Source organism: Elephas maximus, chromosome 24 (assembly GCF_024166365.1).
Source record: "Elephas maximus indicus isolate mEleMax1 chromosome 24, mEleMax1 primary haplotype, whole genome shotgun sequence".
Taxonomy (NCBI): Eukaryota; Metazoa; Chordata; class Mammalia; order Proboscidea; family Elephantidae; genus Elephas; species Elephas maximus.
The window spans coordinates 18,335,190-18,360,170 of record NC_064842.1 but is presented as its reverse complement, the minus strand read 5'-3'; the positions used below and the strand labels follow the sequence as shown (position 1 = coordinate 18,360,170).

Sequence of the window (24,981 nt, the reverse complement as noted above, 5' to 3'; positions counted from 1 at the left end):
ATTGTCAGGCCAAACTCTAAGTGAGACCCCTGAGAAATAAGAATAGTGAAGCCCCTAGTAAGGTGGAGCCTCTGTCTTCACCTGCTTTGTGAAGCTTAGGGGACAGACCAGCAGGTTCACTGTCTACCCAAAATGTTGTTATTGTTGGTGCCATAGAGTCAACTTCAACTCATAGTCACCCCATGGGACAGAGTAGAACTGTCCCATAGTGTTTTGTAGGCTGTAATCTTTACGGAAGCAGACCGCCAGGTCTTTCATGCGCAGAGCTGCTGGGTAGGTTCAAATACCAATCTTTTAGCAGCCGAGCACATAAACAATTCACACCACCAGGGCTCTTCTACCCAACATGGGGGGTCTAATAGGAATCCCTCTTTCTTGCTCTTTTATTGGGAACCTCAATTAAGAGGTGACCACAGATTACAGAAGAAGGCAGAATACACGCAAAAGAGTCACAATAAGGCTGACAGGAAGGAGCCCTGGTGGTACAGTGGTTAAGCGCTCAGCTGCTAACGGAAAGCTGGGTGGTCCAAACCCACCAGCCACTCCATGGGAGAAAGATGTGGCAGTTTGCTTCTGTAAAGTTACAGCCTTGGAAGCCCTATAGAGCAGTTCTACTCTGTCCTATAGGGTTACTTTTAATCTGAATTGACTTGACAGCAATGGCTTGGTTTTTTCTTTGTTTTCTTTTTTAGGAAGGCTGACGAGTGACTCCACCAGTGGTGCCAGAAGCCAGTGGACCAATACTTTCAATGTGACTAGAAAAAATAATTCCTCCTCAAGAATTCTATGTCCAGCAAAAATATCTTTCAAGAATGAAGATGAAATGAAGACATTTTTAGACAAAGAAAACTGAGACTTTGTCACCAGCAGATCCTCACAAAGGAGTTTCTGAAGGATGTACTACTGGTAGAAGGAAGTGGTCCCAGATGGGAGGTCTAAGATGCAAGAAGGAATGAGGAACAAAGAGAATGCTTAATATGGGTAAATCTATAGCCAGTGGCAAATAAAACAATAATGATGTGTTGTGGGTTAAATATATGAAAAAATTAAAATATATGATAATCATAGCATGTACATCACTAGGGAGAAAATAGAGTTCAAGTGCTCTAAGGTCGTTCCATATCCATAAAGAACATAAAGTAGTTACATGAATTTTTACTTTATAATTCTTTAATAGTTCATCTATGATTTACATAACCTTCAGAATATATGTTTAAAAATAAAAACAGTTATTGATTTAATGTTCTAAGTCCTGAGTACAAAGCCAGTGTACAAAGAACAGTTAACAGGTAATCTAGGGATTTAATGATCTCAAAAAATTGAGTGTTAAGTCAAAAAAGAAGGGAACATTGTGGTTTTAAACATGTATATACCTTTCCCTTGTTTGGAAGGAAGAGATGAGATTTATAAAACTTAAAAACTAGTAAAAAGCTGCATAATTAGTTTAAAATAGAAGATGAAATATAAATTTAACATCAGTAAGTTTACCCAATTGTATGTGAGTGTATATCTGTAATGGTATCTATCAACACTATATGTATGAATGCTGTTGTTGGCATATATTTCAGAAGTATGACTGGTAATTTTATTAAAATCAACTGATACAGATGCCAAGTACTCAAGAGCCCATAAACCTTAAACAAGTCTTAGGATGGGCTTCCCAAGCACAGGTGTGTTGGGCGGTGCTGAGGGAAGCAGAGATGTTCTCTTCTTTGGTGTTTTTCAAAGAAAACATAGCCTGTTGGGGCAGAGTAGCTGGCACTCCTTTGATGTAGAATCATGAGAAAGTGAGTCTACAGAAGGGTAAACTGGCTTACAGGCCAAATCCTGCCCACAGCGTGTTTTTGTAAATAAAGTTTTATTGAGATACAGTCATGCTCATTCACTTACATCTTACCTATGACTACTTTCATACTACAATAGCAGAACTGAGTAGTTGTGACAGAGACCATTTGGCTTTCAAAGTATAAACTATTTACTGCTTGGTCCTTCATAGAAAAAGTTTGCTGACAACAGGTTTATAGTGAAGGAGTTTCTAAAGGTAAAAGCTAGAAAAAAGATCCCTTAAAAATATTCTACTCATGTTCATTGCAGCATTATTCACAATAGCAAAGAGATGGAAACAACCAAAGTGCCCATCAACAGATGAATGGATAAATTATGGTACATACACACAATAGAATACTAGACAACAATAAAGAACAATGATGATTCTTTGAAACATCTCACAGTATGGATGAATCTGGAGGGCATTATACTGAGTGAAATGTCAATCAGAAAAGGACAAATAATGTATGAGACCGCTATTACAAAAACTCAAGGTTTATACACAGAAAAAAAAAATCTTTGATGGTTGGGAGGGGAGGGGAGGGGAGGAGTGCGGAGGAGAAAAAACTAGATAGTAGAGAGAAGTGTTAGATTTAGAAGACAAAATCTTTAAAACAGCTATTAGAAATACATTTAAGAACACCAAAGACACAAGGTAATTATGAGCCCAAGAGACAGAAAGGGCCACATAAACCAGAGACTACATCATCCCGAGACCAGAAGAACTAGATGGTGCCTGGCTACAACCAATGACTGTCCTGACAGGGAACACAGCAGAGAACCCCTGAGGGAGCAGAGAGCAGTGGGATGCAGACCTCAAATTCTCGTAAAATGGCCAGACTTAATGGTCTGACTGAGACTAGAAGGACCCCGGAGGTCACGGTCCCCAGGCCTTCTGTTAGCCCAAGACTGGAACCATTCCCAAAGTCAACTCTTCAGACAGGGATTAGACTGGACTATGGGATATAAAATGATACTGGTGAGGAGTGAGCTTCTTGAATCAAGTAGACACATGAGACTACGTGGGCAGCTCCTGTCTGGAGGGGAGATGAGAGGGCTGGCCGGATGGACATGAAAAGAGTGGAGGGAAGCAAGCAGAGAGTTGGGGACCTCATACCACCAAGAAAGCAGCACTGGGAGCAGAGCGTGGCCTTTGGACCCAGGGTCCCTGTGCCTGAGAAGCTCCTCAACCAGGGGAAGTTTGAGGACAAGAAATTACCTTCCAGAGCTGACAGAGAAAAAGCCATCCCCTGGAGCCGATGCCCTGAATTTGGACTTCTAGCTTACTGTACTGTGAGGAAATAAATTTCTCTTTGTTAAAGACATTCACTTGTGGTATTTCTGTTATAGCAGCACTAGATGACTAAGACATCTTTTACATCTCAGGTCAAATGTCTCCTCCTCTGTGAAGTCTTCCCTGACTCACCAGGAGGATTTTTCCTCCTATCTTCTCACTGCATTTCAAACAGGCTTCCACTAAGAGTTATTCTCTCATTGAATTGTCAATCTGTGTTTGGGTGTCTGTCTCCACACCAGAATGTAAGCCACTTGCAGAAAGGGACTATCTTTTCATCTTAGGCTTCCTATTGTTGGCAGATATTAAGCTTCACTTCACTAATTTGAGGAAGGAAAACGGAAAGTGAGAAAAGGAGGTAGAGAAAGATTTAAGCAGGTTTTCTGAAAGACTAGAGGTGAAAATGGTAATTATGGATGAGTAAATAAGCAAAAAAAAAAAAAAAAAGTAGACTACTTAAGTCCTAAGTTCCAAGCAATAACATAAAGCCTAGTTTCCCAAGAGTGAATACTCATGCAAGGAGCCTTAGTGGTGCTGTGGTTAACTGCTTGGCTTCTCACTGAAAGGTCGCAGTTGGAACCCACTAGCCACTCTGCAGGAGAGAGATTGTCGCAGTCTGCTTCTGTAAAGATTTACAACCTTGGAAACCCTATGGGGCAGCTCTACTCTGTGCTATAGGGTTGCTATGAGCTGGAATCGACTCAAAAGTAGTGGGTTTTTTTGTTTTTTGTTTTCTTTTTGGTTTTTATTTATCACTAGTAATTGTTGCAGCACATAGTTTGCTGATGTTATCATTCTCAGATGTTCACTCACATGTTCAGTTTTATGATGTACTGTACAAAATACTGCCTGAATTATAAAGATACTGATAATAAAAGGCAACAGTAATGAAAACTTTAAAAAAATGAGGTCCTCTGAATAGAACCCCTTCATAAGTTGGAGACGACCTGTATAGAAGTAGCAATCCATATGGGGTAATTTGGATTTAATTTGATGGCTCTGAGAAACCTCTGGCGATGCTCATTTCTGAGGGAATTTATAATAATGGTCTGTTTGCTATCTTGGCAATTTAAAGCAGGGGACATGATTACGTGTGACAAAATCAGTAATCAGTCAGGGTCCCCATAGTCACAATGGCATCTGACAAATACAGCACTCCCAATTTATTAAAATACCTATGAGCGCAGAAAAATTTTTTAAAAATCACAATAATACTTAAAACTAGGACTGAAAGTCAACTTAATGCCAGAGTCTAGAAAGTCACCACAGTTGCAACTTTGCTGAACACAATGCATAGTTGAAACACTATCTGGCTTAAACCGCATGCTCGAAAGTGGTGGGAAGGACCCTGACCACCATCTGAATCACGGACCAGAAATGCAAGTCTAGACCAAAAAGGAATCTGCACAGCTGTCTGTACACTGTGTGGGGCTGGTTTCTGTAGCAGTAGCGTTGGCTGTCATGGCCACTTCTCTCTCCTCAGCCAAATCAGACCTTTATTGCATTTACAAACTTTAACTCCTAGAAAAAAAACTGGGACTGGGGTGAGATGTAAGAGTAGAATACTAGGTGTGTCACACTGAATAATGACAGGAGCAGGTGCCCTAAATAGCATGTGATAAGCGGAGGTAGAAATATAAGGACTCTTGACAGAGTGCATCTTGGGGTGTTCAATTTTCACTGTACTTGATCTGTTTCATGTACCAGAGAGCAAGGATAAAAGAAGATGCCATTTCAGTCCACCAGTTTCCAATAGATAAAAATAAATGAGATTATAAGAGCGGGCTTATAAGAATCTGGTGAGCAGATTTGAAAAGCACTGGGCCAAAGCAAGCCTATATACTATGTTCACTGGCAAACATTAAGACTAATGCTTTCCCCATGAAATTAGGGAAAAAGCAAGGATGTCCACTGTCACCACTCTTACTCAACATAGAACTGGAACTATTAGCCAGCACAGTAAAGCAAGAAAATAAAAGGCATACAGATTGGAAAGGAAGAAATAAACGGTCTCTACTTGCAGATGACTTGAATGCCTATTGTCCATTTGATCTCACATTCCTTTAAATGAGCACAATGCTAAAAAAAATCCCAAGGAATTTATAAAAATATTCCTAGAACTAATAAGTGAATTCAATAAAGTCACAGCATATGCACTCAACAAACACACAAAAACCATCGTATATATACTAAGAACAGATACATGAAAATCAAAATTAAAGGTACTGTATCACTTTTAATTGCTATAAAAATGAATAATTAGGTATAAATTGCAAAAAACCATCTGCATGCTGAAAATTATAAAACAGTGATGAGAAAATCAAAGAAGATCTAAATAAATGGAGCAACATACTGTGTTCATGGATCGAAAGACTCAATAAAATAAAGATGTCAGCATTCCCCAAATTGACCTATAGATTAAACACAGTTACTATCAAAATCAAGCAAGAGCTTTTGTACATATAAACAAGACTAATCTAAAATGTATATGGAAAAGCAAAGGAAGTAGAGTAGCTAAAAATTTTTTTTAAAGGGTAGAAAACATTCTCAATTAAAAAATTACACTAATCAAGACAGTGTGGTGTGGGGAAGGGATGGACACATAGACCAGTGGAACTGAATACAGAACCCAGAAATAGACCCCACAAACATCCAACTAATTTTCGAAAGATGTAAAGGCAATTTAATGGGGGACAGGCTCTTCAAAATAGATACTGGAACAATTGGACATCCATGGAAAAAAAATGAGCCCTGATCTATGTCTTAAATGTTACACAAAAATTAATTCAAAGTGGATCATATATTTAAATGAAAAATGTAAAGCTATAAGAGTTCTAGAAGGAAATACAAGAGAAAAATCTTCAAGATTTGGGATTAGGTAAAGAGTTTTCAGTTCTAACTCCAAAAACACCCATAAATAGAAAATTTGATAAATTTGTCAAAATTAAAAACTTGTGCTCTGCAACGACCGTGTTAAGATGAAAAGACAAGCTACAGATTGAGAAAAAAAAAAATTGCAAGTCAAACTGACAAAGGACTTGTATCTCAAATACATAAAGAACCTTCAAACTCGACAGTAAAAAAATAATCCAATTAAAAAATAGACAAAAGACATGAACCAACATCTCACCAAGAAAACAGATGAAAAATAAGTACATTAAAAGATGTTCAACATCATTAAAAAATAGTCATTAGGAAAATGCAGATTAATACAACAATGAGATACCACTCACATACCTATTAGAATGGCTAAAACAAAACAAAACAAAAACTGGTAATAATACCAAATGCTGACAGTAGGGTGGAGAAACTATATCTCTCAAACATTGTTAGTGGGAATGTAAAATGGCATAACCAGTGTGGAAAACTGCGGTTTTTTTTGTGTGTGTGTGTGAAAGTATACACAGCCAGATACACCATTTCAACAATTTCTACATGTACAGTTTGGTGACACTGAACACATTCTTCAAGTTGTTCTACCACTCACGCTGTCCTTTTCCAAACTTTTCACCACCATTATCTTAAACTCATTGCTCCCTCAGTTGCCCATCCAACCTTTCGAGTTGCCATTGTCCATTTGATCTCACATAGATGTTCCTTTAAATGAGCACAGTGCTGAAAGCAACCATATTTTACTATTTTTTGGTCTAAAAAAACTTTAGGGGATAGTTTCAGTTTAAGGTTTAAAGATTATCTCAGGGCAGTAGTTTTGGGGGGCTTCATCCAACCTCGAAGGCTCCAAAAAAGTCAGTTTGGCAGTTTCTTACAAAACTAAAATACACTTACCATACATCCCAGCAACTGGTTCTTGGGCATTTATTTGCACAGAAAATCTGTACACTAATGTTCATAGCAGCCTTATTTATAGGCCAAAACTGGAAACAATCCAAATGTCCTGGTTCAACAATAACTATGGCACATCAATACAATGGGATAATTCTAAGTAATAAAAAGAAATGAACTATTGATAACATGAAATAACTTGGATAAATCTCAAGGGCATTATGCTGAGTGAAAAAAGTCCATCAAAAATGGTTACATACTGTATGATTTCATTTATATAACATTTTCTCAAAATGACAGACTTACGGAAATGAAAAAGAAATGAGTGGTTCCTAAAAGAGCCCTGGTGGCACAGTGGTTGGGTGTTCAGCTGCTAACCAAAAACTTGATGGTCTGAACCCACTAGTTACTCCACTGGAGAAAGATGTGGCTATATGCTTCAGGAAAGATTTACAGCTTTGAAAATCTTATGGGGCAGTTCTACTCTGGCCTACAAGGTTGCTATGAGTCAGAATTGGCTCAATGGCAATGGGTTTGGCAATAAGTTTTAGGGGATAAGGATGAGGGTGAGGTCAAGTGTAATTATAAAGGGATAACATGATGTTTTTTAACATGAGGGAATTCCTTAATGGTGATGGAGAAGTTTCATATCTTGATTGTGATGTTGGTTACATGAATCCATACATAGGGTAAAATTGCATAGAACTACACACACAAACACATGCAAGTGTATGTAAAAAAAAAAAAATCACACAAGTTTATGTAAAAAAAAAACAAGATCTATATGAGGAAAACCATAAAACTCTAATGAAAGAAAGATGATCTAAATAAATGGAGAGATATTCTATGTTCATGGATAGGAAAACTTAACATCATAAAGATCTCAATTCTTCTGAACTTCATCTATAGAGTCAATGCAATCTCAGTCAAAATCTTAGCAATTCATTTTGTGGATATCGACAAACTGATCCTAAAGTTTATCTGGAAAGACAGAATACCCAGCTAATATAATACTGAAGAACAACAGAGTTGAAGGCCTGACACTCCTGTCTTCAAGACTTACTATAAAGCTGCAATGACCAAGACAGTGTGGTATCAGTGAAGGAATAGATAAATATATCAGTAAAACAGAACAGAGAGCCCAGAAACGAAGCCACACAAATATAGTCAACTGATGTTTGACAAAGGAACAAAGACAGTTCAATGGAGAAATGATAGGTGCTGGAACAACTGGATAGCCACACGTTAAAAAAAAAAAAAAAAAAAATGAACCTAGATACATAGCTTACATCTTTCAGAGAAATTAACTCAAAATGGATCATAGACCCAAATGCAAGATACAAAACTGTACAACTTCTGGAAGAAAAGATAACATATTAGAAAATCTTCATGACCTTGGGTTTGGCAATGACTTTTTAGATACAACACCACAAGTATAATCCATAAGAGAAAAACAAATTGATAGGATGGACTTCATTAAAATTGAAAACCTCTGCTCCGTGTGGAAGACACTGTTAAGATAATAAAAAGATAAGCCATACAATGGGAGAAAGTATTTGTAAAACATGTATCCGATACTGGACTTGTATCCAAAATATACAAAGAACTTTTAAAAGTCAGCAGTAGGAAAACAAACAACCTGATTTTTAAAACGGGCAAAGATTTGAACAGAGACTCCACCAAAGAAGATATACAAATGGCAAATAAGCATATGAAAAAATGCTTAACACCATAATGTCATTAGGGAATTGCAAATTAAAACAACAATGAAAAAAAAAGATGAGATACCACTATACACCTACTGAAGTAACTAAAATCCCAAACACTGGTAAATGACTGGAGAGAGAAGGTAGAACAACAGAGACTCTCATCAGTTTCTGGTGAAAATGCAAACCAGTACAACCACTTTGGACAACAGTCTGATAGTTTCTTACAAAGCTAAAATTAGACTTACCATATTATTTAACAATTGCAGACCAGGTATTTACTCAATGGGTTGAAAATGTCTACATAAAAACCTGCACACAAATGTTTATAGCCAAAAACTGGAAGCAACTAAGATGTCCTTCAGTTGATGAATGAATAAACAAACAGTACATCCAAACAATGGATTATTCAGCAATAAAAAGAAATGAGCTATCAAGCCATGAAAAGACATGAAGGATCCTTAAATGCATACTGCTAAGTGAAAAGAAGGTAGTCTGAAATACTGCTTTCTATGATTCCAACTATATGACATTCTGGAAAAGGTAAGACTGTCAAAACCAAAAACCCATTGCTGTCTAGTCAATTCTGACTCATAGTGACCCTATACAGACAGTAAAAAGATCAGTGATTGCCAGAGCTTTAAGGGGAGGGGGTGGGGACAAATAGGTGGAATGGTGAATACATGACATTATGCATTTGTCAAAACCCATAGGACTGTACAACACAAAGAGTGAACCCTACCACAGACTATGGACTTTACTTAATAATAATGTATCAATATTCGTTCATCAATTTTAACAAATGTACCACAAAAATGCAAAATGTTAATAATAAAACAGCATTCAGAGGGAAGGTGGGGTACATAAGAACTCTGTACTTTCTACACAATTTTTCTATAAACCTAAAACTGCTCTAAAAAATAATATTTTAAAAATCTGGTGAAATATTAATAAGCCCTGTCCTCTGTTTAATAGTATGGTACCAATGTCTATTTCCTAATTTTAATGGAAAATGTTACCATTTGGGTAAACTGGGTAAAGGGTACATGACTCTCTGTACTATTTTTGCAACTTCCTGTGAGAGACATAGTTCACGGTAAAGAAATGTGTTGGGTGCAGTTAAAGCAGTGGTTAGAGGAAAATGTTATAGCTTTAAATGCTTATATCAGAAAAGAAGTCTAAAAGTAATGATCTAAACTCCCATCTTGAGAAAGTAGAAAAAGAAAGGAAAATTAAATCCAAAGTAAGTGAAAAAAAATAAAGATCAGAGGGGTAAAACATCAAATAGAAAACAGAAAAACTATACAGAGAAATCAGGAAAACCGAAAGCTGATTCTCTGAAAGATAATAAAAGCGATAACCCCCTTAGCTAGACCAATCAAGAAAAAAGAATGAAGACACAAATTACTAATGCCAGGAAAAACAGTATTGCTAAAGATCTTACAGATAGCAAAAGGATAATAATCTCATGAGCAAATTTATTCCAATATATCTGACAACTTAGATAAAATCCGTTAAGTTCTCTGAAAGGCAAAACTACCAAAATTGGACATAAGGAGAAATAGGAAATATGAATAATCTTATATCTTTAGAGAAATTAAATTTGTAGTCATAAACTTGCCCAGAAAACAAACCACCCAACCTCTGGACCCACATGGCTTCCCTGCTGAATTCTGTCAAAGTTTAAGAGAGAAAACACACACAAGCCTTCACAAGCTCTTTTAGGAAATAAGGAAAGAAAGAACACTTCTCAAGTCATTTTATATGATGCCAGCATTACTTTCATACTAAAACCAGTAAAAGTAATACCAGAAAAGAAGACTATAGCTCAATATTTTTAGTGAACATAGATATGAAAGTTCATAATGAAACATTTGGACAATCAAATCCAGCAATGTATAAAAAGGATAATACTTTATGATTAAGTGGGGTTTATTCCAAGAATGCATCTATACCCCAGAAACTACAAAGATGAATTCAAAACCAACTAAATAGATATACCTCCAATTACAGAGAATAGGAAATCACAATATCATCAAAATGTTAATCTATTTAAGCTGTTATACAGAGTCAACTCATTCCCAATTAAGATCCAACAGGGTTTTTTTTGAGGGTGAAGAGAGGGTGGCAGGGGCAGAAAGAGATAAGCTCATTTATATGGAAATGCAAATGACCTAGAATAAGTGAAATAATTTTGAAAAAGAATAAAATTGGAGGATTCACATGAGCCAATTTCACATGTTTCTCTAGAATTACAATTATCATGACAGTAATCAAGACCAGAAGCAGCAAGCCCTAGTTCTCTTGTTATCTCTGGGCTTGTTGAATTACTACCTCTCCCACCTGTTCCCAGGTTTTGACTGTACCCTGTCAAAGTCAGTGTGGAAGAAATTCATGGAGGGTGTCTAAGCATCTGTGGATGGCAAATGGTTGTTCCAAGTATCTCCTCCTGGGTAACAAACCACCCAAGATGTAGTGGTATAAAATAAGCATTTTCTTAATGTCCATATATTTTGTGGGTCAGAAATCTGGAAATAATGCAGAAGGGACATCTCTCCTCTGCTCTACAATATCCAGGATCTTATTTGGGATTTCCTGAATGGTTAGAGGTGGCTCAAAACAGCTGGAAGCTGGAAGATCTACTTCCAAGATGGCTTCTTCACTCATATGTCTCACACCTGGGTTGGGATGCTGAAGAATGTGCTAAAGCAGGACTGTCAATCAGAATACTTATGTTGCCTCTCCATGTGGTTTTGTCTTCTTAAATATGGAAGCTGGGTTCTGAGAGGGAATGTCCCAAGAATGAGCATTTGGAGACCGAGTGTTCAAGAGGCTGAGTCAGAGGCTGCAAGGGTTCATCTGCCCTAGTCTTGGAAGTCACACTGTTTCACTTATGCCATATTCTATTGGTGAATGAGTCACGAGGGGTAACTCAGATTCAAGGGGAGAGAAATGAGACTCAACCTCTTGATGGGCAAATGGCAGTCATATTACCAAAAACATGTGAGGATGGGAGATATTGTGGTGGGGTATCTTTGGAAATACAAACTGCCACAATGGTGATAGCCAAAAAATAAAGGAGTATCTTTTTATCCTCCAGTAAAGTCATTTTCACTTTATCCAGGTGTTATGTTACAATCCCACAGGTGCTCTAGGTCCCTTCACTCAATAGACTGAAAGCTTCAGTTACTCACAGGGAGGGTCCTACCTGCACACACAATTTTTCTAATGTGCCTTTTTCATGCTCCCTCCTAGGCAGTCCCCTCCTACGCAGTCAAAAAGCTAACTTAGCAAGTACTTCATATTCACTACTCTATCCCCACCATCTGGATTGGTGGTTCCTCACTGGGATCCATGCGTGCCCCTCAATATTTCTACAGAGCCTTTTAGGATGTCAGGTATTCCACTGTTATATGTATTTAAATTTGTAGGGATTTTTGCTTTTTTAGGTGGTTGTTGTTGTAAACAATAATTCCAGGAGGTATTAGACACTATCTCTATTACCTAAAGCCTTATCCTGATGGTTAATTGAGAACAATAAGCACTGAGTTGGGACTGGTGGGGTGGTGGAGTGGCAATGATGACAGGAGAGCATTAAGAAGGGAAAGAAGGTTACAAAAAGCTGGGCAACATAACAAGACAACAAAGATTATACCATCATACCAACTGCTCCTTCTACCATTCCTCTGTCAGATTGTCATGTGGTGGCTTCTGTGTTGCTGTGATGCTGAAAGCTGTGCCACCAGTATTTCAAATACCAGCAGGGTCACCCATGGTGTGCAGGTTTCAGCAGATCGTCCAGACTAAGACAGACTAGGAAAAAGGACCTGGCGGCACAGTTCTAAAATATTGGCCAGTGAAAACCATATGAATAGCAGTGGAAGACTGATATAGTGCTGAAAGATGAGCCCTTCAGGTTGGAAGGCACTCAAAATACAGCTGAGAAAGAGCTGCCCCCTCAAAGTAGAGTCGACCTTAATGACGTGGATAGAGTTAAGCTTTCGAGACCTCTTTTGCTGAAGTGGCATGACTCAAAATGAGAAGAAACACCTGCAAACATCCATTAATAATCGGAACATGAACTGTACGAAGTATGAATCTAGGAAAATTGGAAGCTGTCAAAAATAAAATGGAACACTTGAAGATAGATATCCTAGGCATTCGTGAGCTGAAATGGACTGGGATTGGCCATTTGAATTGGACAATCATATAGTCTACTATGGTGGAAGTGACAAAGAGAAACGGTGTTGCATTCTTTGCCAAAAGAACATTTCAAGATCTATCCTGAAGTACAATGCTGTCAGTGACAAAACAATATCCATATACCTAAAGGAATACAAGTTAATACGAATCCAAATTTATACATCAACCACTAGGCCAAAGACGAAGAAATTGAATTTTTACCAACTTCTGCAGTCTGAAATTGATCAAACATGCCATCAAGATGCACTGATAATTACTGATGATTGGAATGTGAAAGTTGGAAACGAAGTGCTTGCTTTGGTGGCACATATACTAACACTGGAACAATACAGAGAAGATTAGCGTGGCCCCTGTGCAACGATGACGTGCAAATTTGTGAAGCGTCCCATATTTTTCTGTTTATAAGATCTACCCAAGTGCACACACAAAGGTCTTTGATTTGTGTCAGTGTCATTGTCAGATGCAGCAGCAGGGGGCCACTATACAAGCTGCAGCTGTTGTCCAGGCAGTAGCTGTGGCAGGAAACATCCCTGGCCCGGGATCAGTAGGTGGAATAGCTCCAGCTATCAGTTTGTCAGCTGCTGCCGGAATTGGTATGGATGACCTTCATTGCTTGTGCATACTCAGGATGAGTTTTGTGACAGGCTGGGGACTGGATTACACAAGGCAGAACATCAAGGAAATGTGCTGGACTGAGATCCACCTACACCAGGCCCTGCAGCTCCTAGATGAAGTCCTTCACGCCATGCCTATTGCAGACCCACAACCTTTAGACTGAGGTCTTTTACTCTTGGGGCCCTTAACATTATCAGTATGGTGGACTATAAAATACAATCCTGTTTATAATCTGAAGATATATATTTCACTTTTGTTCTCTTTTGTTTTTTCATAAAGGGTTGAAAAAATGTGTTTCCTGCCTTGCTCCTAACAGAGAGAAACTGGATTTTTTTCTATTTAGAACTTTTCAGATGTGGCTCAGAGCTTAAAGATTAGGAAAACATATTCTTACCAAATCTTCACCAGTTATGTATGAAGGAATCATTCCAATGCTGGAAATTTTAGCCCTTTAAAATGTCTTAGAGACTTTCATATGCAAAACATAGATATGTGTGTTACTCTACAAAATAAATTCAATATTGCTGATTTTAAAGGCAGAGAAGTTCTCAAAGTTAATTCATGTTAATCTGTGTGCAAGTTGTTATTGTTGAACATACTTTACTCAACAAATGTACTTTAAACTCTGTTTGAAGAAAAATCAGAAAGAAGAACAAAGAAAAATGAAGGAACCCTGAGAATTATGTGGGATACAACCAAAAACAAAAATCTGTGAGTGATCGGAGTTCCAGAACAGGGGGAGAAAATGGAAAACACAGAGAGGACTACTGAAGAATTGCTGACAAAACTTTCCTAATATCATGAAAGATGAAAAGCTGACCATCCATGATGGTCAACAAACACCATATAGGATAGACCCCCAAAAGAAAATCACCAAGGCATATCATAATCACACTCACTAAAACCAAAGACAAAGAAAGAATCCTGAGAGAAGCTCGAGAAAAATGAAAAGTCACATACAGAAGAGTAACAATAAGACTAAACTCTTGATTCTTCAGCAAAAACTAAGCAGCCAAAAAGGCAATGAGATGACATATATGAAACCTTGAAAGAAAAAATTGCTAACTGAGAATAATATACCCTGCTAAACTCTCATTCAAATACGATAGTGAAATTAGGACATTTCCAGATAAACAGAAATTAAGGGAATATATAAAAACCAAACCAAACTTAAAAGAATATTAAAGGGAGTCCTTAGGTCTGAGAACAAACAACATCAGACCTCAGCCTGAAGCTAGGACGCAAGATCGTACCAGCCAAATACCGATCTAGGAAATGAACCCTTGAGAACTATCCAAACCAGAAGAATTACAACAGGGAAGCAGAGAGGTTAATCTGTAAATGGCAATGTCAGAACAATAAAAGAGGAAGTAAACAGTGTAGGTATAGAATTTTCTAACAGAGAGGAGGGCAAAGCGATACCAAGTATTAATAGACTGGTTCAAACCTAGGAAGATAAGGGTAAATTTGAAGGTAACCACAAAGTTAACAAACCTACTCATCAAAATAAAGAAGAAAAACAAAGTCTCAGTAAAAACAAAATCTACAAAAACAAAAGAAACAAGAAAAAAAAAACCCATAAACAAAAGGAATTCAGCACAGGAGGGTAAGAGGAACAAAGAAAACGTCAGCACCACCAAAAAAGTGCTACAAAATGACAGCAATAAAATCACACCTATCAATAATTACAATGAATGTAAATGGCCTAAATGCACCCATAAAGAGACAGACGGTGACAGAACAGATTAAAAAAACAAGATCCATCAATGTACTTTCTACAAGAAATACACCTTAGAAAAAAAGAGATAAATTTTTTAAAAATCAAAGGCTGAAAAAAATATATCAAGCAAACAGCTACCAAAAAAGAGCAAGAGCGGCAATACTAATCTCAGATAAAATAGATTTTAAAACACAATTCACCATAAAAGACAAAGAAGGGTACTGTATAATGATTAAAAGGATGATCCACCATAAGGACATAACCATAACACAAGATGACTACACATCCAATGACAGGGCTCCAAAACACATAAAACAAACTCTAACAGCACTGAAAAGAGAAATCGACAGTTCCACAATAATAGTAGGAGACTTCAACACACCACTCTCGGTAAAGGACAGAACATCTAGAAAGAAACTCAACAAAGATACAGAAAAGCTAAAGGGCACAACCACCCAACAGCTGCAAAGTACACATTCTTTTCCAATGCACATGGAATGTTCTCCAGAATAGAACACATCTGAGGCAACAAAATCCAAAACAATGAGATAATAAAAAGTATCTTCTCTGACCACGATGACATCAAGGTACAAATTAACAACAGGAAGAGCAAGGAGAAAATATCAATTACATGGAAACTGAAAACACTCTGCTTAGGAACCATGGGGTAATAGAAGAAATCAGAGATGGAATAAAAAATTCCTAGAATCAACAAGAATGGAAACAGATCAGACCAAAACCTTTGGGACACAGCAAAGGCAGTCCTCAGAGGTCAATTTATAGCAATAGATGCACACATCAAAAAAAGCAGAAAGGGACAAAATCAAAACATTAGCTACACAACTCGAGCAAATAGAGAACAGCAAAAAAAAAAAAAAAAGCCAAAGCCACCAGAAAAAAGGAAATAATAAAGATCAGAGCAGAAATAAAGGAAATAGAGAATAGAAAAATAGGAAGAGTCAACAAAACCAAAAGTTGGTTCTGTGAAAGGATCAACAAAATCAACAAACTACTGGCAAAATTGACAAAAGAAAAACAGAAGAGAATGCGAATAACCCTAATAAACAGGGGACATTACAACAGACCCAACTGAAATAAAAAGGATCGTAACACAGTATTATGAAAAACTATACTGCAACAAATTTGAAAACCTAGATGAAGTGGACACATTTCTAGAAACACACTACCTACCCAAACTAACACAAATGATGATGAAAATCTAAACAGACCCATAACAAGAGAAGAGCTTGAAAAGGTAATAAAAAAAACTTCCAACTACAGCAACAAAAAGCCCTGGCCCAGATGGCTTCCCTGGAGAATTCTACCAAGCATTCAGAGAAGAGCTTACACCAGTACTACTCAAACTATTTCAGAATATAGAAAAGGAGGTGATACTTCCAAAATCATTCTATGAAGCCAGCATAACCCTGTTACCAAAACCAGCAAAAAAAAAAAAAAAAAAGACACCACAAAAAAGAAAACTATAGGTCAATATCTCTCATGAATATAGATGCAAAAATTCTCAACAAAATTCTAGCCAACAGAATTCAGCATCAAATCAAAAAAAATAATACACCATGACCAAGTAGGATTCATCCCAGGTATGCAAGGATGGTTCAACATCAGAAAATCAACCAACGTAATGCACCACATAAATAAAAGGAAAGAAAAAAATCACATGATCATCTCAATTGACGCAGAAAAGACATTTGACGAAGTCCAACACCTATTCCTGAAAAAAAAAACTCTCAGTAAAATGGGTATAGAAGGGAGATTTCTCAACATAATAAAGGGCATCTATGCAAAACCAACAGCCAACATCATTCTTAATGAAGAGAGGTTGAAAACATTCCCCTTGAGAACAGGAACAAGACAAAGATGCCCTTTATCACCACTCCTATTTAACATTGTGCTCGAAGTCCTAGCTAGAGCAATAAGGCAAGAAAAAGAAATAAAGGGCATCCAAATAGGTAATGAAGAAGTTAAACTGTCCCTATTTACAGATGATATGATACTACAGATAGAAAATCCAAAAGACTCCACGAGAAAACTACTGGAACTAGTAGATTCAGTAGAGTTGCAGGATATAAGATAAACATACAAAAATCAGTTGGATTCCTATACATCAATAAAGAGAAAAATGAAAAGGGAAAAGGAAATCAGGAAAACAATACCATTTATAATAGCCCTTTAAAAAAAAAAAAAAAAAAAACTTTGGAATAAATCTAACCAGGGATGTAAAAGACCTATACAAAGAAAACTACAAAACGCTACTGCAAGAAACCAAAAGAGATGTACATAAATGGAAAAACATACCATGCTCATGGATAGGCAGACTCAACATTGTGAAAATGACAATTCTACCCCCCCCCAAAAAAATTTTACAAATACAATGCAACCTCGATCCAAACACCAACAACATTCTCTAAAGAGATGGAAAAACTAATCATTAACTTTATATAGAAAGGGAAGAAGCCCTGGATAAGTAAAGCACTATTGCAAAAGAAGAATAAAGGAGGAGGACTTGCACTACCTGATCTTAGAACTTACTAATACAGCTATAGTAGTCAAAATAGCGTGGTACTGGTACAATGACAGATACACTGACCGATGGAACAGAATTGAGAACCCAGATGTAAATTCATTCACCTATGGTCAGCTGATGTTCGACAAGGGCCCAAAATCCATTAAATGGGAAAAAGGTAGTTTTTTAAACAAATAGAGCTGGCAAAACTGGATGTCCATCTGCAAAAAATTGAAACAGGACCCATACCTCATACCATATACAAAAGCTAATTCAAAATAGATCAAAGACCTAAAATAAAGCCAAAAAGTATAAAGATCATAGAAGAAAAAATAGGATCAACGCTATAGGCCCTAATACACAGCATTAACAGAATACGAACCATAACCAACAACACACAAACTCCAGAATATAAGATAGGCACTGGGTTTTGGGTAACTGAGATCTTCTAAAAATTAAACACTTATGCTCATCAGAAGAGTTCACCAAAAAAGTAAAAAGAGAACCTACAGACCGGGAAAAAAATCTTGGGCTATTACAAACCAGACAAAGTTCTAATCTCTAAAATCTACAAGAAAATCCAACACCTCTACAACAAAAAGACAAATAATCCAATTAAAAAATGAGCAAAGGAAATGAACAGACACTTCACCAAAGCAGACATCCAAACGGCCAACAGACACATGAGGAAATGCTCTCGATCACCAGCCATTAGAGAAATGCAAATCAAAACCACAATGAGATACCATCTTACCCCAGCATTACTGGCACGAATCAAAAAAACAGGAAATAACAAATGTTGGAGAAGCTGTGGGGAGATTGGAACTCTTATGCACTGCTGGTGGGAATGCAAAATGATACAACCATTTTGGAAAACAATATGGCACTTCTTTAGAAAGCCAGAAATAGAAATACCATATGATCCAGCAATCCCACTCCTAGGGATATACCCTGGAGAAACAAGAGTCATCACATGAATAGACATATGCACACTCAGTTTCACTGCAGCATTGTTCGCAATAGCAAAAAGATGGAAACAACCTAGATGCCCATCAACAGATGAAATGGATTAACAAACTATGGTACATACACACCATGGAGTATTACACAATGATAAAGAACAATGATGAATCTGTGAAGCATCTCATAACATGGATGAATCTGCAGGGCACTATACTGAGTGAGATAAGTCAATCACAAAAGGACAAATATTGTATGAGACCACTGTTGTAAAAACTCATGAAAAGGTTTGCACACAAAAAGAAACAATCTTTGATGGTTATGTGGGTCGTCACTGAATAGACAATAGACAAGTGGTAACTTTGTTGAAGGGTAAGACAGTGCACAATACTGGGAAAGCCAGCACAGCTTGTACAAGGCAAAGTAATGGAAGCTCCACAGACACATCCAAATGAGGGACCAAATTGTTGGGCTGAGGGCTGTGGGGACCATGGTCTCCGGGAACATCTAGCTCAATTGGCACAACATAGTTTATAAAGAAAATATTCTACATTCTACTTTGCTGAGTAGTGTCTGGGGTCTTAAAAGCCTGTGAATGGCCATCTAAGATACTCCACTGGTCTCACCACTCCAGGAGCAAGGGAGAATGAAGAAAACTAAAGATACAAGAGAAAGATTAGTCCAAAGGACTAAGGGACAACATCTACCATGGGCTCCACCAGACTGAGTCCAAAACAACTAGATGGTGCCTGGCTACCATCACTGACTGCTCTGACAGGGATCACAATAGAGGGTCCGGGACAGAGCTGGAGAAAAATAGAGAACAAAATTCTAACTCACAAAAAAAGACCAGACTTACTGGCCTGACAGAGGCTGAAGAAACCCCAAGAGTATAGCCCCTATATAGACACCCTTTTAACTCAGTAATAAAGTCACTCCTAAGGTTCACCCTTCAGCCAAAGATCAGACAGACCCATGAAATAAAATGAGACTAAAGGGGCACACCAGCCCAGGGGCAAGGACTAGAAGGCAGGAGGGGACAGGAAAGCTGGTAATAGGGAACCCAAGGTCGAGAAGGGAGAGTGTTGACATGTCGTGGGGTTGTTAACCAATGTCATAAAACAATATGTGTACTAACTGTTTAATGAGAAATGAGTTTGTTCTGTACACCTTCATCTAAAGTATAATAAAAAAATACTCCAAAATGCTGTGCCGTGTGGGTGAGTTAAATTTACCAAAAGCAACCTTATTCTGTGTTTTAAAATATAAGATAGCAATATATCATAACCTTTTATCCAAAATATGTATTTTTTTTTTTTTTTTGCAAGTTAAGCTAGAGAAGATGACTTTGGTTTAGGCTGTCTTGCAATTTCAGTTTTATTTTTGCCAGGATAAAACACTAACCTGTGTGTATACTGAGAATTCCTTAAAACTACCAAAGAAGTGTCATTTAAAATTAAATGTGTTATCCCTATTTGGTAACTTTATCAGGAAGGATACTTTTGCCCAGTTATACAGTTGATATATTCTTCTGTGTTTCTAAGCCTGAAGTTGATTACTGAGAGCCCTAGAAGAGGAATTCTTTCATTCATTAATTCATAGGGAAAGGTTTTGTATTTTGAAAAACACTAAAAGCAGTGTCACTCCACTTAATACCTCACTGTTCTGCAAAGGCAGCAGTGCTTAAACTAAATAAGAAATATTTTGGAAACTGCTGAATTCTGTGTTAATACTGTGCAGAATAATGGAAACATTGCAGTTCATAATAGATAGTTTGGATATTTTTGTACTTGATTTGATGTGTGATTTTTTTTTTCATTTACTGTTTAAATCATGTATGTTATGACATTGTTTAATATTCAGTTTTTGTATCTTGGGGCAAGGCTGCAAAATTTTTTATACCTCCTGGTTATTCTAAGCCCTATGGCATCAATGACCATATCAATTGGCAGTGACTTTGTATAGAGAATTTCAGTAGAAAAGTTATATATGACTGCACCACAGATACAATATGTCTGCTTTTTACCTAGCTAGCAGCATAAATAAAATAAAACAATTTTTTTTTTTAGCAGCATAAATAAAACTGAATCTCAACATAAAAAAAAGGAAAGTTGGCAACAAAGAAGGATCCGTAGTTTGAAAATATGATCTTGATGATAGAAACAACGCTGGATATCCCATGATAGAATTTTGCAAGACCAATGACCTAATCATGGAAAATACCTTTTTTGAACAACATAAATGGTGACTATACACGTAGATTTTGCAGGATGTAATACAGAGAAATCAAATCTACTATATCTGGGGAAAGACACAATGGAGAAGCTCAATATCATCAGTGAGAACAAGGCCAGGGGCCAACTGTGGGACACTGTCAATTGCTCCTACACAAATTCAAGTTGAAGTAGAAGAAAATGAAAACAAGCCCATGAGAGCCAAAGTACGACCTTAAGCATATCTTTCATGAATTTTGGAACTATGTCAAGAATAGATTTGATGCACTGAACACGAATGACTGAAGACCAGATCAGTTATGAGATGACATCAAGAACATCATACATGAAGGAAGTAAAAGGTCATTAAAGAGACAGGAAAGAAAGAACAGACCAAAATGGATGTCAGAAGAGACTCTGAAACTTGCTCTTGAATGTAGAGTAGCTAAAGTGAAAGGAAGAAATGATGAAGTAAAAGAGCTGAAGAGACGATTTCAAAGGGCAGCTCAAGAAGACAAAGTATCATAATGACATGTGCAAAGACCTGGAGTTAGAAAACCAAAAGTGAAGAACACACTTGGCATTTCTCAAGCTGAAAGAACTGAAGAAAAAATTCAAGCCTTGAGTTGCAATATTGAAGGATTTTAAGAACAAAACATTGAATGACGCAAGAAGCATCAAAAGAGGATAGAAGGAATACACAGTCACTGTACCAAAAAGAGTTGGTCAGTGTTCAATCATTTCAGGAAATAGCATATGATCAACAACCAATGGTACTGAAGGAAAAAGTCCAAGAACCCCTGAAGGCATTGGTGAAAAGGCTCCAGGAACTGATGGAATACCCATTGAGATGTTTCAACAAACAGATGCAACGCTGGAGGTGCTCACTTGTCTATGCCAAGAAATTTGGAAGACAGCTACCTGGCCAACTGACTGGAAGAGATCCATAGTGTGCCTGTTCCAAATAAAGGTGATCCAACAGAAAGCGGAAATTAGTGAATATCATTAATACCACATGAAAATAAAATATTGCTGAAGATAATTCAAAAACTTTTACAGCAGTACCTTGACAGGGAACTGTCAGAAAGTCAAGTCGAATTCAGAAGAGGACATGGAATGAGGGATATAATTCCTGATGTCAGATAGATCCTGGCTGAAAGCAGAGAATATCAGAAGGATATTTGCTGTGTTTTATTGACTATGCAAAGGCACTTGACTGTGTGGCTCATAACGAATTATGGATAACATTGCAAAGAATGAGAATTCCAGAACACTTATTTGTGCTCGTGAGAAACCTGTACATAGATCAAGAGACAGTCACTGGAACAGAACAAGGGGTTACTGCGTGGTTTAAAATCAGGAAAGGTGTGCGTCAGAGTTGTATCCTTTCACTGTACTTAATTTGTTTGCTGAAAGTATAATCTGAGAAACTGGACTATGTAAAGAAAAATGCAGCATCAGGATTGAAGGAAGACTCATTAACAACCTGTGTTATGCAGACGACACACCTTGCTTGCTAAAAGTGAAGAGGACTTGAAGCACTTACTGATGAAGATCAGCGACTACAGCCTTCAGTATGGATTACACCTTAGCATAAAGAAAACAAAAAATCCTCACAACTTGACCAACAAGCAGCAACATGATAAACAGGGAAAATAACGAAGCTGTCAAGGATTTCATTTTACTTGGATCCACAATCAATGCCCATGGAAGCAGCAGTCAAGAAACCAAATGATGTATAAAAAAAAAAAAAAAAAATGGGCAAATCGGCTGCAAAATACATCTTTAAAGTCTTAAAAAGCAAAGATGTCACTTTGAAGACTAAGGAGTCCCTGACCCAAGCCATGGTATTTTCCATCGCCTTATACGTGTGCAAAAGTTGGACAATGAATAAGACCAAAAAAGAATTGATGCCTTTGAATTATGATGTTGGCAAAGAATACTGAATATACCAGGGACTGCCAGGAGAATGAACAAATTTGCCTTGGAAGAAGTACAGCCAGAATGCTCCTTAGAAGTGAGGATGGTGAGACTTCATCTTTTGTACTTTGGACATGTTATCACGAGGGACCAGTCCCTGGACAGAGACATCATGCCTGGTAAAATAGAGGGTCAGCGAAAAAGAGGAAGACCCTCAATGAGATGGACTGACACAGTGGCTGCAACAATGGGCTCAAACACAGCAATGATTGTGAGGATGGCGCAGGACAGGGCAGTGTTTAGTTCTGTTGTACACAGGGTCACTATGAGTTGCAACGGACTCGATGGCACCTAACAACAACATGATAACAACTGCTTTTTATACACTACGAAATAACTTCATATCCATAATTTCATTGATAAGAAGCCCTGCTGTTGCAATAGTTAAGTGCTCAGCTGCTAATCAAAAGGTTGGTGGTTCAAACCCAAGCAGTGGCTCCAAGGGATAAAGACCTGACTATCTGGTCCTATAAAGATGACCGCGTAGAAAACTCTATTGGGCAGTTCTACTCTGTCACGTGGGTTTGCTATGAGTTGGAATCAACTTGATGGCACTTAACAGTTTCATTGATTAGTAATTATAACTTGATGCAGTTTATTATCTTAATTATACAGATATAGACTGTAAGGCTCCACTTTATGTAATTTGCCCAAAGAGGTAGAACCAGTAAATGCAGGAGCTGAGGCCAGAACTCAGCATCTGATTCCTGAATCCATGCTCTTTCCAGTTCACCTCACTGCTCAGTAAGCCCACCTATCTAATAGCTTTGCTTTAAATTAGCTCTGCCCACTCTGTTAACTTTTTAGAATGCAACTAAAACATTTCCAATCAATTTCAACAGGAGCTAATGTACAACTTTGAGTCCACTGAGGACAAACACACCAGCGGCCTGGCATTACTACCCACGGCCAAGAGCCTACTAGGGAAACCAAATTCATTGCTTAGCTGGAAAAAAAAAATAGTGTTGGAAAAATGTGAAACCAATGAATCTGCCAGCAGGTTTGCTTCACTCAGAAAACCTGGAACCCAACATCCAAATAAAGAGCAGAATATTGTTGCTACCAGCTGTGTTTCCATTTAAGACACCATTTGTGGAAAATATTTATAACGGTCTTCTATTTTCTCTGCACAAAATCAAAGAAAATTGAGAAATGCCAAATTACATTGTCTTCAAGAATCCTGTCGTAGAGTAACTCAGCTCTCGGAAGTGACTCTCTGAGGGCGTTATTGATGTTCTACCATGTTGATGGAGTAACATAATTTGCCAGCAGGAGAAAAGGGTGGCAAACAGAATTGTGTTCATTAGAGCAATATCTTTACAATGCCCTATTCCATTTTCATTACTTTTCAAGATCACACATCATGTCACAGGGCAGAATGGTTGCCTTGCCATGCCCTGGATATTTCAGTATTTTTACAGTTTAAAGTAGGTTTTTAACACTTTTGCAAATTACAGCTATTCTTGCTAGAATGGGCTCATTTATGCTTCTGGGGAAAAGATCTCTGTCTTCCTCTGAAGGTCTACATGGCTTTTATTTACATGCAGATACCATTACTTTAGACTTATAAGTTCCTGTGGAGGCAATCTGTTCAACAATCACTTTCCCATCAAGCCCAGGCCTAGCGCTGGACCAGTTCACATCATAATTATGAAGTAAGCCCCATTTGTCTTCACCCCCTTCTCATCTCTATTTCTTGGCAACTTTTTTCTTTCACCCAAACTGAAGGACTAGCCAGTGGTGCCTGACAATCTATCTCCCCACAATGTATGTCCCCCCGCCCCAAACGGTCTCTGTTCTACTCAATCACAACTTCTAAACTTCCCTTAGAAAAGACCCATCTCACCGAGGTACTAAAAGAAAGCCATCTCATTAGTTTACATTACAGTGGTTAATAATTGATAATTTCATAGATGTATTTGCATTTTGAAGGAGAAATTTTTATTAACTGTAAAGAATTTTTAATGGATAAAATCTGAAACAATGTAATTAAGTAATGAATTTTCATCAGGGAAGGAAATGGATTTTGGGGCAGCAGTTCCTTCCAGATTTTCTAAAGCAATCCATGCAGAGTTGAGGTGAGCAAAGTGGTGGCCCTGCTACTCAAATACCCATTATATTTCTTAGTGCTCTGAGGCGTCGAAGAGCTTGAATCC

General features: G+C 37.5%; 1 protein-coding gene and 1 non-coding gene across 8 annotated transcripts in view; one reads left to right on the top strand and one right to left on the bottom strand.

The window, feature by feature from the left end:
- Window positions 1–24,981, bottom strand: part of SMYD3 (SET and MYND domain containing 3) — a 799,439-nt gene that overhangs the window by 51,125 nt on the left and 723,333 nt on the right. The window lies entirely within an intron of this gene.
- LOC126067098 (U6 spliceosomal RNA) lies at window positions 13,102–13,208 on the top strand. The gene has a single exon (XR_007515330.1). It is a non-coding gene; the product is annotated as a U6 spliceosomal RNA (small nuclear RNA).